Genomic DNA, 8,593 nt, shown 5'->3' on the forward strand with positions numbered 1-8,593 from the left:
CGAGGAATTTGACTCAGGATTGTAGATTGCTCACGATGTGCTTACTTACAATACGATAATAAAATAACACACAGGCTTCAGTATAGAGAACACAAATATACACACTATAAACAAAAACAGTATAGACAGATTGAGACAATAGTGCAATGTGCAGGGTGCAAAGGAGGCAGGGTCACTGTAGAACAAGGGAAGAAGGAGGTGAGGAAGAAAATGTAAGAAAAGAGGCTGTAAGGAAAAGAAACAGGTGAAGGATACAGAAGGGAAGAAAAAGAAGAAGGGAGAAGACTAGAGGCAGAGGGAGAATGGGGCAAGGTAGAAAGTAGGAGGTAGGGAAGAAAGCATAGGAATAGAAGGTGTAAGTAAATCATCAGAACTACAACAGATAGGAGAAGCATCCCATTGAGACCCTACATGTAGAATTCAAGAGAAACATCAAACACTTTCCAAGAAAGTCTCCTACAAAGCGTGTAGGGCAGAATTAGGGTAGTTTCCACTGATAATAGATACCCCAAAAAAGAGCACTAAACTATCTGATGCACCTCAGATCTAGTCACCTAGACTCCCTTCAATCCAAGGCTCTTATAACCCAAGAGCTGAACCCGGAAAAGAATCCCTTATGCCAGCTAACCCTGAGACTAACAAATCCTGCAACATGTCACACAACTTTCTCAAAACCTTTCTCACAAAAATACTAGATTTGTATCTGGCCCTAAACAGAGATTATTATAAAATGGCTGACTATCTACTTACTGTCAGACATATCAAGCAGAGGGAGCTTCTTACCAAGTACAGATTAAGTGACCCTTGCAATTAAAAAAGGGAGACATTAAAAGTCCTGAGTACCTAAAGAATACAGAGTATGTGAGCACTGTAGGACACGCTAGGTGGAGACAGAGACACATTTTCTCCTGAAATTCCCTCTATTAATACCGGATTTCAAAGGAGTTGAAGATAACAATAAATCAAGAATAATCCTAGGAGAAGGACATACTTGCCAAGTATGTGTCCCTGAGTCAAAACCTGAGGGACAGTGACTCAGCAAACAGTTGCACTTGACATTCGCTGCATGCATTACATTTTGTTCACTTTTATTTGTAGTTTATGTTGTATCTGGATTTGTTATTAGTTTTTGTAATTTATCATTGATAAATTAATTGGATTAATATTGTTAAGTCATATGCAAACTTTTTTGGATTTTCTTTCAAAACGCTTTGGTAGCATTGTTTAAATGAAACATTCATGCCAATAAAGCGCACGGAACTGAGAACAGAGGAAGAGAAACAAGTGATGGAGATAGAAGGGAAGAAAAAGAAGAAGGTAGAAGACTAGAAAAAGGAGGGGAGGCAAGGCAGAAAGTAGGAGATAGGGAAGAGAAGGAGAAGGCTGTAGACTAGAGGAAAAAGAAAATGGAAGGGGGCAAGCAGGGAAGATAAATAGGAAAGGAGGAGCTAGAGGACAAAAATGAAGAAGGTATGAGGCCAGAGGCAGGAGGGAAGGAAAGAGATCTTAGTTCATCTAAATATTCATTTAGCAAAAACACAAAGGAGACCTTTTTGCCTGTTTATTTTCCAGGACTGCCTTGAAGAACCTCTTTGGTTCCTTCTGAAAACCTTTTGTCTTACCGTCTTCAGATTTAAAACAAGCAAGTTTTCCAGTGAGATGTCTTTATACATTACTGTTTCTTTTAAAGCACTGGTCTGGTCTGCTTTTACTTTTTTCCTCATATATTAGTTGAGGCAAACCCTGCTCTCTGACCATATTATGTGTTTACTCCTTCCTTCCTTCCTTCTTGTCAGACTTAATACGTCGTGTCACAACCACCTGCTTTCATCTCCATGCCCTCTTCATTCTTCTTCTTCTCTCTGTTACATAATCGCTTTTGTTTTACGCCTTCATCCTGCCAGAGGCAATTATTTCTGTGACAACAATGTGCTTCTGTTTTCCTCTTCACTCCAAACAAACTAATATGATTGCTGTGACTCCATATTGGATGTGTCACCTCCCTCCTGTCTACATTCATATATCAGACTTCTGCTTCAGTCAGATCTTCTCATTAGTCTGTAAACATTTGACACTTAAAAGCAAGTTTTCCTCCCTTCCAGGTTCTTCTAGCTTTACAAATTGCTTTAGACTGACATTAAAGCCTGAAGCGACACTCCTCCAGTGGAATATAATGAGTTTAATCAGGTTGGTGATAAAAACGATGGTAAATGTGTGAATATGCAGTCGCTCAATATCGTGTTTAGAGGTGAGGAATTAAAATCATCTGCATGGGAACAGAGCTCCTACAAGACATTTTATTGACTTAATTTTAGCCACGAGGCTGATGGACTGTTTTCAGGCAGAATTTCATTTACTTGCAAAGGCTGAATGATTTCCTAAGCATGGTTGCATCAGATTTTCTCAACTCCTTTCTGTCTTCACAACTAAGGATTTACATTAGTACAGTAGGGGAGACCGGGGCTGTTTATAGTCTTTAATAATCCATATCACTGCAACTACAACCCGCTCTCATTCCCAGGTCGTCAAATACAGACGCATTTGTCATGCCCCTCTGCATCTCATACAGACGCACAAGGTGCAATTTAGCATCTGTATGAGATGCACCGGGCTGCCACAAAGCCTTTCTGACAGAACGCCTTTCCAACACACGTTCCAACACACGTGAAATGGTCATAGTTTTCTTAGGTTTAGCCAACAAACTTCATGGTTTAGGTTAAAATAAATGTGCAATTTAGTTACACAAACTTGTAGTTTCAAATAGTAGCAGGTAATACACTCATGAACTAGAAAAGCCATTGACGTCGATTGACCTCTCGTCATCAAGTCGTAGTCTCCTTCCTGTGCTGAGCAAACAGGCTTCATTAATAAGCAGCTAGCTTAGCTGGGTTAGCCTCTCGTTATGCTAAAGCTCCATGCTGACTCAGACAGGCAATGTCTGTCATTGACACTGCTGCATCGCTCTGTATCGTTCAGATTGAGCTTTCCATCTCAACTCATGTCGCCCTGTCCATCTTGTGTCAATGGTTTTTTGAGCCATGAACCCAAACAACAATAAGAAAGATTTTTTTTGTCCTCAGCGCAAATATCTAGTTTATTCATCACAAATAAATCACAAAATTGTGAAATTATTATTATTAATATTATCTGGACATATGAGAGCAGCTGCTGTTTCCACACATTCTCACTCCCAACTTGTCACATATCTGCTTGGTAAAGACCCCATGGTGTCGCTTTTTAACTCCCTGGGTACCCCTTTAGAGTCATTTTTGGATGTGTAGGGCTTCATTTTCAAGTTAGCAACAATAAATATGCAACGTCCGGGCAAGTTAGCAATAACATGCAAAAACCGGTTAGACTTTAAAAATAAAACTAGTGGTTGATGTTGAAATGTTGAAAATTGGGTTAGGTTTAGGCACCAAAATTACTTGGTTAGCTGTTTCACACAGGAATTGAACACCAGTTTCCTGGGTGAACTACCTCTATACTTTGACTTTTGTGTTAAATATCCTCCGCCTAACTATAGCGTTCATAAATGAAGCGACAGGGCTTCCCCTACTGCGTTGAACTAGGATGCTATGGGGTTCCCGAGTGCATTACAAAACTGATGCCAACGGGTCTTGACCATGAGTCCAGATGTGACGACTTGGGAGCGAGAACGTGTTGGATATTTTCAGGTCAGTTACTCTCTCTGATCAGCTGCTTAATCAGAGTGAGATGGAAACAAACAGAGAGAAACAGATGGCAGAGTGAAGGAGTGATTTTTATGATCCCATAAAAAAAATTAATAAACAGAAAGACGGCAGAGAAATAGACAAACCAAGACAGAAATAAAGACAGGCTGGCTGAAAGATGGCTGAACGAAATGAAGAGGAAAACCTAAAATGAGCAGATAAATAAAATGAATAAAGAACTAAGAGAATGAGTTTTAATCAGACATGACAGCTCAGCATCTTCACTGTCACCTCAGTTTGCAACACTGTCTGCGTGTCTGTCAGGAAAAGCACACTGATCAGATCTGTCAGGGCGAGACTTCACCTCCTTCCCTCCTCCATCAGAGCTCCTTAACACTGACTTTTTATTTCCCTCTTTAAATGAGGTACACTACAGTATGCAGCTTGAATGATTGACTGACTGATTCTTTTCCTGGTTCTGTTTGTGACTCATCATCAGTTGGGGGTGGCCAGGTAACAGCCTATTCAACATGACACAACTAACAAGAAAACAGACTTTAAAGTTGGTCAAAACATCCTCACCAATTTTTTGTAGCACCATCATCCACAAAATATAATTGTCTGAGTCTTATGACCCACGTCTCCAGAATCAGCACTGGGCTGTGGTGAAGGTCATGTAGGGATGCTGAAGGGTACCTTTAGTGTAAAATAATTACACTTTGTCACACTGTCTGAAAGCGTTGGTAATGATGCGCTGAGATTAGAAAACATTGAGATACTTGAAGATTTTTGAAGAAATTTGTGACTGACGAGAAGAAGAATGGTGAGCAAAAAGGTGGCAGGATGTCTGTTCAACATTAAATCGAAGACCTACCACAACTAGACTATCCAGAAACAGTGTGAGCTGCTGGTTGGCATCCCTGTACTGTGTGCTTTCAACAATTATAAAAATTAGCAACAAGAAATGTATTTAATTAATCCAGCCATATCTAAATATACCAACTCAAAACCTAGTTCTTGACCTTGACACAATTTCCTTTTTAAATAATATGGCAGTTTTGTTCTCTCTTCACTCACACTCCTCCACCCCACTTTTCAAACGTGTTTAGGAGGCTAGGGCAGTGTTTTCATTATCCTTTAACAATAGCTAAATTATTATTTGTATTGTAGCATAAACAGGCATAGAAATAGTATATACGTGTGTGGTGTGTCTCTCTCATCCCTGGCTGCTCGATGATAAAGCATTTTAACATTCCACGTGTCTCGTCCTCCCCTGTTCTTTGAGTCTTCTTGTGAATATGGAGCAGCAGTTATCTGATCGAGCTGAAGATAATTAGTGGACTAGTGGAATTCGACCGGAAATAGATGCAGCATTTTAAAGTGTCTGTTACCAAGAAGTGTGTGTCTGTTAGCATGCTAATAACACAATTTCTGTGTGTTTTTAAAGTAGAATGTGTTTATGATTGTTCAGCTGTTGCATTGTGTTAGTATCCCCTCATAATGAATGCAGACACACAAACATCTAACCCCAACCCTAGAATGTAATTCTGCTTTTTGTTTAAAATCTCCACTGAAAACATGACTGAGTAAATGTAATTAGCATTTTCCACATTAAACCACACTGTCTCATTTGTATTTTAGCCTTAACTTGAACCAATCACATTTTCATTTCCCTTCAGCAAACCAATCAGTTCCGCTGCCTGAGCCTCAGTCATGTGTATAATGAGCTGTCAGCCAATCACATTAAGCTTGGGGGCAGACACTGGCACGTGATTGGATGCTGGTTGTGTGTCTGATTCTGTAGTAACAAATATGTTTTAATTTCATAAGAAATGAGAAGCCAAGTAATGAAGTTTCCACTCTATTTATCTGCAGTTAGTGATTTACATGTACGTCACGTGTAATTACTGAAAGGGGAAAAACTAATTGGTGAAGAGAGTGTGGAGGAGCAGACCAGTGATTGGGGTGATCCTGTTATTTTTTTATCATACACTAAAGCCACGTTTAGACTTGCTCACTACATTGTTCAGAGGGATTTTTAAATACTGCAGACAGGGAAGATTTCGAGGGATTGGTGTAATTGCACTTGTTCAGGAGGTTCAGAGAATGTCTTGTGGATGTTCCTATTTTAAAACAAGACTAATGGCATGTCCAAGGTCCACACTACACAATACTTCTAAGCAGGTGTTTAGTATCTAGTGTGTTCTGGAAAAATGCCCTTTGGCATCGCTTTTGAACTCCCTGAGTCGCCATTAGCGCCACTTATGGACGTTTAAGGCTCCGTGGTCAAGTTAGTAACGCTTAGCAACAACAAACATGCAACGTCCGGTAAAGATAGAAACAATAAATATATATATATAAACAATAATTTGTCAAGCAGAACTTCTTCTTCTTCCCTCTCCCATTAATCATCTCATGACCCCTGTGATTTATCTTGTGACCCTTTGCAGAGGCCTGACCCCTAGGTTGAGAAAACCACTGGACTAAACTAGATAACTTTATATAAAGTATCACGGTAGTGTAAAATTAGCTCCACCTCGAGCAGAACAGTAACATGCATCAGTATTAACAAGGTGTCAGAGGAGACATTTTACTGCACAACCAGTACTTTTACTTTTACTACTTTTTGACCTCAACCAAAATTGGTAAAATTGTATGTTTGTTATTTTACTTTCTGAACACACCATCAAATGGTCATCTGAGGTAGAGTGAGTCCTCCCTCTGTTTTAGATAATAAACAAACTGAAGAATCATAATTAGGAACATCTGCGCTCAAATAAACACACATGCTGATTGTCCTCGTCCAGCCTTTGGAGTGTGTGTTTTTTTCCATCTGCAGCAGCTGTTCTTCTGTCTTCAGGCCACTGAAATTCCTGTATCTCTTTTTTCTCTCCTTCCATCTTTCTTTTCTTCTGTCAAATTCCTCATTCTCTCTGAATTTGTTTTATTCTTTTCTTTCTCCCTTTCTGGTTTGAATTTATTTTTCTTCAGGTTTTTCACAGCACTTCACACCTCCGCACACACACACACACACACACACACACACACACACACACACACACACACACACACACACACACAGTAAGCAGTCTGCCAGGCTGTGATTAGAGAGGAAGGATGGAGGGGATAAAAAAAGAGGAAAAGACACTCTTGCTTTGAGCAACAAACACAGCTGATAGACTGATCTATGTGTGTGTGTGTGTGTGTGTGTGTGTGTGTGTTTTATTCAAGCTTACTTTCAGCAACAGCTAAATAATTCAGTTCAGCTGTTTCCTGTTTTTCTTTATTTCAGACGGCCAGAAAGACAAACACGTATGTCGGGTTGATTGATTTTTATTGTCCGGAGGAATACTCTCCTCCTTTTCTCTCTCCCTCCATTTTCCTTTTTTCTTTCCTTTTTAGTTTCTTTCCTGGAGGGAGCAAACGATTTTTCTCCTCTTCCTCCTCTTCTTCGTTCTCTGCCTTTTAACAGCAGAGTTGTATAGGTGGATAGAGTAAAAACATGAATCAAACCAAATCAGTGCAAAGAAATCCCATTCCAACCCAGGTTATTTAAAACCAAGCCACCTGGTGGTGGACTTAGGATTGGTGGCGCCAAATTTCAAAACTCACCTAGGGCTGCAGGGCCGGCCCTGTCTAAGGGAGCCATTTCCCCCACAACAATGTTCCAAAGATGGACTACAAGAAGTGCATCTTACTGTGTCTTCTTACTGTGCAGGTGCATTTCAAATGTTGCTTACATATTGTTTGCGTTTTGTCTATCACTCTGTTGCATTTATTGTTTCCATGGATACCCTAAATGCACTCACTAAAACAATATGGCGGGGGAAACAGAGTGGCAGGGGCCTCTTCTATGCTGATTTCACTTTTACACCTACTGATATCGTGAGACAGCTTTTAACCTCAACAAAAAATATCCATCCATCCATCCATCCATTCATCGTCAACCGCTTATCCTGCGTACAGGGTCGCGGGACAAAAAATATCATCACATTTTAACATTGCGATATCTTGTGGCACCTTGATGACAACCTGGTGAAAAATCATAAATCGCTGTCTGGCCGAATTTTCTTCTAATGAAATCCTTCTGTTGACTTTAAATGGAATTACCAGGCCTCTAAAATTTGCCTCGCGTTCTCTTGAACACGGTGTTGTCAACAATAGTTGAGTAAAGTCAAAGCTAACAAACTAATGTCTTGGTTTTTCCAGATCACTGTGATGTTATGCTTCTTACTCTTTATCTTTATTATTTTTTTTACACGTTTGACCCCAAAATCTGTTGATAGACTCCAGAGTGTACAGAACTTAGCTGCCAGGCTTTTGACTGAAACAGAGAAACGTGTTCACATCACCCGTGTTTTAGCTTCATGACACTGCATCCAGTATGTTTTAGAATAGATTTTAAAATGTTACTGATTACTTTTAAGGCTCTACATGGTCTCTCTCCTTGGTATATCTCGGACCTTTCTCTAATTAAAACTTAAGCGGCCAGGGCCCTGACTACAAACTAATGAAAAGAAATCTCCTTTAAGTCCCTGCTTAAAATATACTTTTATGGGAGAGCCTTTCCTTACTTTAGTTGACCTAACTGCATTTTGATTCCTTAAAAATGTTTTGTTGTTTCTATTTGTTTCTTGTTCTTTCTGTTTTGTGTGTTTTATTTTTGCCCCTGTGAAAGCACTTTGCTGAAAAAAATTATTATTATTAATATTATTTGAAGCGCTGCACCTTGGTGTCGCAATGGCAGAAACATAGTCAGAGGACATTTTGTTACGTAGATGTCAGACAATAAAGCAGGAAGAACTGTAGCTACGTTGAAAAGTTTCAATAAAAATCTTTCAATTTTGAAACAAAAATGATAAACAGCTCTTCTCTTTGTGTTACTGGACAGCATTTAAGATAATATAATGAAACAAATC

The sequence above is a fragment of the Micropterus salmoides genome, unplaced genomic scaffold, assembly GCF_014851395.1.
Source record: "Micropterus salmoides isolate LMB-PRFRI ecotype aquatic unplaced genomic scaffold, ASM1485139v1 Ms_hic_scaffold_9, whole genome shotgun sequence".
Classification (NCBI taxonomy): Eukaryota; Metazoa; Chordata; class Actinopteri; order Centrarchiformes; family Centrarchidae; genus Micropterus; species Micropterus salmoides.